Here is a 10,849-nt window from a genome sequence, read left to right as displayed (position 1 = left end):
ATTTTAAGTCAATTATTTTTTATTTACATTTATTTTAACTAATTTTTTTAGTTTCTACATTCATACCATATTTGTCTTTTCCTGGCATATTTCAGGTAGCATAATGCTGTTAAGGTCCATCCATGTCATAAATAGCAAGATTTCAATCTTTTTTTATGACTGAGTAATATTCCTCAGTGTGTGTGTGTGTGTGTGTGTGTGCGCGCGCCACATCTTTTTTCAGTCATCCATTGATTGACAGTTTGCTTCCATATCTTGGCTATTGTAAAAAATGGACGTATATATAACTTTTTGAGTCAGTGTTTTTGTTTGTTTGAATAATACCCATAAGTGGAATTGGTGGATCATATTGAGGTTCTATTTTTAAATTTTTTGTGGCCATACTATTTTCCATAGTAGGTGCACATATTTGCATTCACACCAGCATTGCATAAGGATCCTCTTTTTTTCCACATCCTCACCAACACTTAATTCTTGTCTTTTTTACAATAGCCATTCTAATGTATGTGAGGTGGTCTCTCCTTGTGGTTTTGATTTGCAGTGCCCTGCTAATTAATGTTGTTGAGCATCTTTTCATATACCTGTTGACCATCTGTACGTCTTCTTTTGAAAAATGTCTATTCGGATCTACTGCCTATTTTTAAATCAGATTGGTTGAGGGTTTTTGTTGTTGTTGTTTGCTATTGTGCTGTATGAGTTCTTTATATATTTTGTATTAATCCCTTATTAGATTTATGATTTGCAAATATGTTCTCCCATCATTAGGTTACCTTTTTATTTTGTTGATGGTTTCCTTTGGTATATAGAAACTTTTTAGATTGATATAGTCCCATTTGTTTATTTTTGCTTTTGTTGCTTTTGCTTTTAATATCAGATTCAAAAGTCTATCACCAAGGCCTGTGTCAAAAAGCTTACCACTTATGCTTTCTTCTAGGAGTTTTATGGTTTCATATCTTACATTCAAGTCTTTAATTCATTTAAAGTTAATTTTTTGTTTGTTAGAGCTGGTGGTCCAGTTTTAATCATTTTGTATTTTTGTCCAGTTTTCCAAACACAATTTTGAATAAAGTGTCCTTTCCCTATTGTATATTGTTTTTTTCCTTGTCATAAATTATCATGTAAGTTTGGTTTATTTCTAGGCTGTCTTTTCTGTTTCTTAATCAACATGTCTGTTTTTTAATGTCACGCCATACTGTTTTTAGTATTATAGCTTTGTAATATAGTTTGAAACCAGGGAACTTGAAATCTACAGCTTTGTTCTTCTTTCCCATGATTGTTTTGTTTATTCAGAGCTTTTTGTGGTTCCCTACAAATTTTAGAATTATCTCTTCTATTTCTTTGAAAAGTGACATTGGAATTTTGATAGAGCTTGAATTGAATTTGTAGATTGCTTTGGATAGTATAAACATTTTAGGAATATTGATTCTTCCAATACACAAGCACAAAATATCTTTCCATTTATTTATGCCTTTTACAATTTCTTTAATTAATGTCTTGTAGTTTTCAATATACAGGTCTTTTACACACTTTGTTAAATTTATTCCTAAGTATTTTATTCTTTTTAATGTAATTATAGGTGGCATTGTTTTCCTAATTTCTCTTTCTGATAGTTTTTTATTGGTGCATAGAAATATAATAGATTTTGTATATTGATTTTGTAACTTGCAACTTTGTTTATTCTGATCAGGTTTTTGATGGCATCCTCAGGGATTTTACATATACCATGTTGTCCATTAATAGTAACAATTTTATTCTTCCTTTACAATTTGAATATCCAAGCATTACTTTTAGTTACTACTCTTACAAGACACAATACTTGTCTGAATCAGAATATGCTTCTATTTATGTTATGTGTTGTTATAAATAATTGCAAGATAAATATATTCATTTCCTAGGACTGCTATAACAAATTACCACCAACCATTTGCTTAAAACAACAATGTATTCTTTCACAATTCTGGAGGATAGAGATCAAAAATCAAATTGTGGGCTATTCAACCTTGGAGAATCTGGATAAAATTATCCCTTACCTCATACTAGCTCCTAATGATAGATGTCAATCCTGGTGTTCTTTGCTTGCAACTGCTTCATTTCAATCTCTATCTCTTTTGAGCATCATGCTGTTCTATGTATCTCTGTGTCTAAATTTCCCTTTTCTTTTTTTTTTCCTTTTTATTTTATTTTATTTCATTTATGATAGTCACACAGAGAGAGAGAGAGAGGCAAAGACACAGGCAGAGGGAGAAGCAGGCTCCATGCACCAGGAGCCCGATGTGGGATTCGATCCCGGGTGTCCAGGATCGCGCCCTGGGCCAAAGGCAGGCGCTAAACCGCTGCGCCACCCAGGGATCCCAAATTTTCCTTTTCTTATAAGGACACAAGTCACATTGGGTTTCAAAACCTACCCTAATGACCTTATCTTAACGTGATTATATCTATAAAGACCTTATTACCCATAAGGTCGAGTTCACAGGTACTGGGGCTATGACCTCAAAATATATTTGAGGACACAATTCAACCCATAACAATAAGCATCATGATAGGCAGATGCTGGGTTATGATAGCCATTCAGGTTTCATAATATGTGGCAATCTGATCAGAGCTGTCTGTTACAAGGTATAATTTTCTAACTCAGCTAAGGGTTTTAATCAAATATTTCTAAATTTATGAGGAAGAAAGACAATATAGAGGCAGGCTCCCAATCTTAGAGGGGCTCTATTGAAAGGGATCTGGTACATGGATAAATAGAGGAATCTACTTTCTACTTACAGCCCAAAATTTAAGGATTAGACTGCCAGCAATAATCATGGAACTTGATTAAGAGTGTACTTTAAAAATAGAATTTCTTGCCAAGATGTCGGAGAGAGCATGAAGAAACTGTCCCCTTTGGATTGCTCTAGGATAAGGGGTAAAATTTCATTCTGGTATCAAAATGCAGTATTTGCATCACTGTGAACACCTTTTAGGAGACTGAATAAACAACGGGAAGTGGGTTTTCTTTGTGACTCCACCGTAGTGATTGGGGAATTCCAGTTTAAAGCTCACAGGAGGGAACCCTGGGTGGCGCAGCAGTTTAGCGCCTGCCTTTGGCCCAGGGCACGATCCTGGAGACCCGGGATCGAATCCCACGTCGGGCTCCCGGTGCATGGAGCCTGCTTCTCCCTCTGCCTATGTCTCTGCCTCTCTCTCTCTCTCTCTCTCTGTGTGACTATCATAAATAAATAAAAATTAAAAAAAAAAATAAAGCTCACAGGAATGTGCTGGCCTCGTTTAGTGAGTATTTTGGTGCGATCTATGGAAGCACTTCTGAGAACAATGTCTTCCTTGATCCGTCAGGTGAAGGCTGATGGATTTCAGAAACTGTTGGAGTTTATATACACAGGAACTTTAAATCTTGATAGTTGGAATGTTAAAGAAATTCATCAGGCCGCAGACTATCTCAAAGTGGAAGAGGTGGTCACTTAGTGTAAAATAAAGATGGAAAATTTTGCTTTTATTGCTAATCCCTCTTCTGTAGAGATATCTAGTATTACTGGAAACATTGAATTGAATCAACAGACTTGTCTCCTTACTCTACGGGATTATAACAGTCAGGAAAAAATCAGAAATGTCTACAGATTTAGTTCAGGCAAATCCTAAACAAGGGACTTCAGCAAAGAAGTCCTCTCAAAATAAAAAGAAGAAGGCCTTCAGCTCCTGGAAAACAGGACAGAATAAAACAGTGCAATATCCCAGTGACATTTTAGAGAATGCATCTGTTGAGTTATTTTTAGTTGCAAATAAATTATCCACACCTGTAATAGAACACGTTGCACAAAGAAATGGTAATTCAGAACTCAAGTTGACATCAGTCATGGAAAACACTTTTCCAGCACAAGATATTGTGCAAACTGTTACAGTGAAATGGAAACGTGGAAAATCACAGCCAAACTGTGCTCTGCATGAACACTCTATGTCCAAAATAGCCAATGTCAAGAATTCTTATGAGCTGGAGAGCTCTGGGGAAGAACTGGATCAGAGGTATTCCAAGGCCAAGCAATGTGTAATACGTGGGAAAGTATTTTCGGAAGCCAGCAGTTGGAGAAGGCACATGAGAATACATAAAGGAGTTAAACCTTATGTCTGCCACTTGTGTGGAAAGGCATTTACCGAGTGTAACCATCTGAAAACACATGTAAGAACTCATACAGGTGAGAAGCCATACAAATGTGAATTGTGTGATAAAGGATTTGCTCAGAAATGCCAGCTGGTCTTCCATAGTCGTATGCGTCATGGTGAGGAAAAACCCTATAAATGTGATGTATGCAATTTACAATTTGCAACTTCTAGCAATCTCAAGATTCATGCAAGGAACCATAGTGGAGAGAAACCATATGTCTGTGATAGATGTGGACAGAGATTTGCTCAAGCCAGCACATTTACCTGTCATGTTCATAGGCATACTGGAGAAAAGCCTTATGTGTGTGATACTTGTGGGAAGGCTTTTGGTGTCTCTAGTTCTCTTATCACTCATACAGGTGAGAAACCATACATATGTGGTATTTGTGGGAAAAGTTTTATTTCCTCAGGAGAGATCAACAAACACTTTTGATCCCATACAGGAGAAAGGCCATTTATCTGCAAATTGTGTGGAAATTCTTATACAGATATTAAAAATTTAAAGAAGCACAAAACAAAAGTCCATTCCAGTGCAGATAAAATTCTAGATTCTGGTATAGAGGATCATTCCTTGACTGAACAAGATTCTATACAAAAAAGTCCTTTATCAGAAACATTGGATGTGAAACTTTCTGATATGACTTTACCACTATCTCTTCCACTTGGAACTGAGGACCACCACATCCTTCTGCCTGTCACAGATAATCAATCTCCTACATCAGATACGTTGTTGAGGTCAACTGTGAATGGGTATTCAGAACCACAGTTGATTTTTTTTTACAGCAATTATATTGACTTTGTGAGGAATATGGAATTGCTAAGATGTCTCTGGTAGTAAACATAAACTCTCTGGTAAGGTGCATATATTATATTAAATTACCATTCATTTAAAAAAATAGAATTTCTTCTGCATGATTTTAGGCTAAATAAGATGCTAAAAGAAGTGTGAATCTGAAGTTAGGGAATCAGGTGGAATTTTTGGAGCAGAGAGGAGAACCAAAAGCTAAAAACCAGGTATTTAAAAAGCACACAGCAGTGTATTTTCTGGCATTATTACTTATTTATTATTATACCTGACTTAGTCAGTAGGTCTTAAGTGCCAAAATTTCAATAAACTACCTTACTTTTATAATTTTTCCTGTTGAGGTCCTTAAAATTTAATCATCAAGAATTATAGGCAATTTATTTCTAAAAATAAGAATACTAATCATTTAAAATGGCAGTGCTCTCTAACAAGTTTAGCAGGGCTGTAATTTTTTATCAAATAATATTAAAGTGAACTCTACTGTACTCTTCTTCTATCTTCTCTGATTGGACAGATGTCTCTGGTATGTCTTTAGGCATCTAAAAGTGCACAGTTAAATAAAAGGGGTGAAATAAGGCCTCACCGATTTCTTTAAATTCATTTTTAATTACATTAACTACATTGATTACATTTGCCCTTTAAATGTGTATTGTTTATTTCAAATCTATAATGTCTCGTATTATGCACTCATATAATGGACTTTTGTAAGAATATTTTCTTTAGAAATAATTATATTTTCTTTTTAGTTGTATTGTGAGAAGAAAGTTATTTGAATTAATAGTCAGTAAAATTCATGAGTACTCGTCTGATTGCTAGTTAAAAATATTAAAAATATTCAGCCAAGTAATTTTTAAAAATATTTTATCTGTCTTCACTCTGTTAATTTTCATAACAACCATATGGATTAGTTAATATTAATCTCCTCATTTTTAAGATGAGAAAACTGAAACATAGGGAGATTAAATAATGTTCTCACAGTTAGTAAGAATTGAATTCAGAATATGAATTTATTCCATTAGCCCCCACAATCTAGCTTCTCAACCTGTTCACTGTCTCTCTTAGTTTGTAAAATGTGTTTCCAAGACAATATATCAAGACTGAATGGGAGTATTTAAAGGATGCGATGATATTGCATTTTAAAAGTTAAAAAATTATTTTGAAATAGATGAAGTAAAATTGATATTTTTGTAATGGAAAACATGAGAATATTCTCTTGCAGCATAAGAATCTGTGAGTTAAGACGTTTATAAAGTTATACCTAAACATCTTTATTTACCTAAGTGTAGTTATTGGAGAACAAAGTATTTCAAAGATAAATAGTTTTTATTATTTATTTATTTATTTATTTATTTTTCATTTTTTTCATTTACTTATTGCTGGTTTTACTAGAATTTATTTATTTTTTTTAAGATTTTAATTATGTATTCATGAGAGACAGAGAGAGAGAGAGAGAGAGAGGCAGAGACACAGGCAGAGGGAGAAGCATGCTCCATGTAGGGAGCCCGATGTGGGACTCGATCCTTGGGCTCCAGGATCATGCCCTGAGCTGAAGGCAGACGCTCAACCGCTGAGCCACCCAGGCGTCCCTTTACTAGAATTTATAATACCAGAAGCTGACAATTGGAAATGGAGATGTTTATTCATTCAGGAAATGTATATTGAATAACTTATTTCAATTCAGACCTTAAATACTAGGAAACATTAAGAATAAGTAAACAGCAAAAAAAAAAATATAAGTAAGCAGTAAATCAAGTTGTTAAATAAAATATATATTTGTGTTATCATACAATACTTAACACCAAAATATTAGAAATATATAAGAGAGAGGAAAGATGGATTCTCTGATGGTACCAGGGATGTCTACATACACACAGTCACAACACACATGGAAATAGCATCCCAAAATAAAGACAGCAGCTTATGGGAAGGTCTCAAAGCCAATAACAGCATGTCACAGTTACTTGTGTGATTTTTCTCTCATCCATTTTCTGCCTTTCCTTACTCTAGTTTGTATCACAAAGGTCTACCCCTTTCATGTTCTCAGGTGCACTTTCTCACTGGCTCTGATCACATTCAGCCAGTGGAAAGCACTGGAACAAGACCAGAAGGTGGAGAAGCCAGGATATTTCTTCCATTTTATCTGCATCAGATCAGAAATTATTTTGCTGATGGCTCCAGCTCCTGCTTGACATCTATCCTCATATGTTTCCAGTTCACTTTAGAACACCTAGTATCCTAGACTCTGGGAACATAAACTCTTCCCTTTTTTCTTTGTTCCTCATCATGTTAGCTGTTTTTGTTACTAACCTGAAGTACACTTTATCCTCCTCTTTTTACCTTTCAAGCACTCCCAACAATCTTTCATTGAACATATTTAGAATGAGGTTTGTGAATTAGTTCACTCAGGGACAAAGTATAAAAAGAAAAATGGCAAAGAGGTTTGGCAAAGGAAATTGAAAAAAAAAAAAAAAGTAAAGAGCCAAGAAAGCCATGCCATGAAAACCAAGAATAGTACATGGAGGAATTGTTGTCACTGCACAACAGCTAGTGAAGACAAAGTCTGAGAAATTGTTATTGTTTTAGAAATAAGGAGATTACTGGTACTGGAAGGAAAGAGAGTTAAGTTTGGGAAGGAAGTTTAGGAGAAATCAGAAGTTTGAATGTTCACTAAATAAAGATGAGAGAAGGAGCTGGGCCAAAAAAATCCAGTGATCAACAAAGAGTGTTAATGGCTGAAAATCAACTTGTATACTTTCTCTCTAGTGTTTCTCAGGTGCCTGGGTACAGAGGAATTAAACTTCAATTGTAAAGATGATCTACATTGCACATGTTATGTACAAACCCATAAAGGAGAAGCTATTGCAGATTCCCCAAAACGTAGATCAAGTGACTGGTTGTAGATCTAAGATGGGAATGTGAGGGGGTTAATAACATGGAATAAAATGGTGATTACATGAGGCTGAAGTATCACCATATATATTTCATATTACAGTAAAGATATTTATGTCACCAGTTAAATGTAACCCTACATACCTATAATACCTAAGAGAAAAATGCCAATATTTTGAGGATGTTTTAAGGCACAGTGAAAGATATGAAAGAAGCAATCTTTGAAGGAAATCCAAGTTTTAGTGAAACCTAAGACCGATATAAGACCATCTATGAAGAGACTATGAGTGGAGGCATATTTATGTATGATTGAATGGTGGCCCTGTTTTCCACCATGTTGTGGGTTCTGGGAACGTTAGCAGTTGAATGATGAATTCAGAGTTCAGCATTATAAAAGCAATGTGAGAAAGAATAACAGGAAAAAATACAGTGCCTAACAGTCTGCTTTTGGAAGTGGAAACAAAGAGAACAGGTACGTAGGGCACATTTAACTGGTAGATCTATCTACCTCAAGTTTCCAAATATGCTAAGTGTTGAATACTAGGGACTCTTTTATGTCTTTTAATTTTAAAAGTTTTTAAAATTTTTATTTATTTATGATAGTCAGAGAGAGAGAGAGAGAGAGAGAGAGAGAGACAGAGACCTAGGCAGAAGGAGAAGCAGGCTCCATGCACCTGGAGCCCGACGTGGGATTCGATCCCGGGTCTCCAGGATCGCGCCCTGGGCCAAAGGCAGGCGCTAAACTGCTGCGCCACCCAGGGATCCCTTAATTTTAAATATTCATATTGATTTCCCTTACTCTAGCCTAATTTCCTAAATTTTTGAAAACTTGTGCATATGTAAGCCAGTCAGTTTTAATCATTCTAAAGAATTTTCATTCTTCCCTGTGTCAGAATTTAAAGAGTGATAATACATCTTTATAAATTTGGTGCTCACAAAGAAAATTAAAAATCTCAGGAAAGAATTTTAAATGGGAACAATAAACAAAGCTTTTTCTCTACTCAAATTTGAAGTGTTTTCAAGGCTGTTTCATTAAGGTCAACTCTTCCCTTATGTATCATACATAGGTTACAGATAAATGCTTACGAAAGAAAAAAATATACTATCTTAATTACAGACTTGTGAATTCAATTTCATTTTGATTCATAAAGATAGCAAGATGTTAGTTATTATTTTTACATTTCATTCTGTCTGTATCTAATTTTTAAACAAACTTGGTGAACCCTGCCGCTTGTTATTCCTAGATTAGGTCTCCTTTTGTCAGGTCTTGCTGTTTGTAAAGAAGGCTAATTTACTGAATACTGGCCAAACTGAAATATGCTGCAAAGTATGCAGTACAACTATTGCAGCTTTTTTAAAAAAGATTTTATTTATTTATTTTCAAGAGAGAGAGCACAATAGAGAGAGCAGGAATGGAGGGTGGATAGGGAGAGGCAGAGGGAGAGGGAGAAGTAGACTCCTTGTTGAGCAGGGCTCGATCCCAGGACCCTGAGATCATGACTTGAGCCAAAGGCTCATGTTTAACTAACTGAGCCACCCACTGCAGTTATTTTAAAAAAATATTTTTCTAAAAGTATTTGGATGAAAAACTTTTTGATTATCTATGGCATCACTTCTTTCTTTAACTAATTTGAATAGTATCAGGTTAACGAAAGTTAAATATTTGGAGAATATTGTCCTTATCCATTCTCGCACTTTGTCAGTATTGTGGTAAAATTAGAGCTGCTTTAAAAAAATACATCAAAACAACATTTGGAGGAAAAACGTCATAATTGTGTACTATGATATGACGGTAGTATACAATAGTCATGAATTATAATCCAATAAATAAGTCGGGGTTCAGTAAGAGAAAAGATACCACCATATACATTTTTTAAATAAGGAAAGTTTTCATGGAACTCACGTCTTACACATTTGTGGGAGAAGTTTAGATAATAAGGAAAGCAAAAGACAGGAATTAGAGAAAAGCCCTGTGTGATATCACCTCTGGAATCAGTGATGCCTGTGGGTACATTGGAGCATGGAGTTCTGGAAGCCAGTCATGACCAGATTTTGCAGTGGGCCTGAAAAGCCGACTATATCAGCCCATTATCTGTCACCTATGTTTCTATGAATTTGCCTCCAATCATCTGAAGGCAGCACAGGTTTACAGTTGGTTAGCAGTGACCAAGGTCGGAGTGAAGATCTCAGTGCAGAATGTGAAAGATGAGGACAAAGGAACCTTCTGGATGTTCATAATGTGACCTTCAGAGAATCATACCCGCAGCTCAACTTCCGCCCCCAAATTTTGCTTAATTATTTCTCTTGGGAGTCCTTCCAGTAAATGTGTTCTCTGAAATGTAGTGTTATAATTTCAGATTCTTTTATCTTTTTTTGTTGTTTTTGATGTTGATGAAAAGAATAATGACTGCTTCTGCAATCAAATAATTCCATTGAAAGAGAAAATAACATACATACTGCACAATATCAAGTTGCGTATTATTTTTGCTAGCAATTGCCTGGCTTCAATGTATTACTCTGTTTCAATATTTGAAGAAGCTCAAGTATCAAACAAGTGTTTTGGATTTTGAACATATCAATTCTAGATGTTTTCAGTTTTATTTTTTTGACTTCTGCTATTTCCTCCAGTTTCCATGAAATGTATTTGATAATTTATAGACAATGTCACTTCTATTCTCTTCAGAATCAGAAACAGAACTATTCATTTCATTATGAGTGAGAAAAGTCCACAAATCAATGTGAATGATCCTTAGAAAAGTATCCAAGATGTATATAAATACATCTAGCTATGCTCCTTATTTTCTGAAGAAGAAAATACACACACATATCTATACATACATTTCCAATAAAATGACAATAGACAAAATTGTTATATGAGCTGAAAGTGGAATAATTTAGAAAAATGACAAAAACAATTTAGTGAAACTGTGCCATTATGTTACCATTAATTTTGAGTTGCTGCCTTTCATGCTTCTTTTTCTGTTTTGTTTTTTTGTT

At 34.8% G+C, this 10,849-nt stretch overlaps 1 pseudogene; it reads left to right on the top strand.

The window, feature by feature from the left end:
• Positions 1-2,932: 2,932 nt before the first annotated feature.
• Positions 2,933-4,993, top strand: LOC144303981 (myoneurin pseudogene; annotated as a pseudogene).
• The last annotated feature ends 5,856 nt before the right edge of the window (positions 4,994-10,849 follow it).

Source organism: Canis aureus, chromosome 33 (assembly GCF_053574225.1).
Source record: "Canis aureus isolate CA01 chromosome 33, VMU_Caureus_v.1.0, whole genome shotgun sequence".
Classification (NCBI taxonomy): domain Eukaryota; kingdom Metazoa; phylum Chordata; class Mammalia; order Carnivora; family Canidae; genus Canis; species Canis aureus.
The sequence above is the reverse complement of the archived record's forward strand: the minus strand, read 5'-3'. Positions and strand labels throughout refer to the sequence as shown.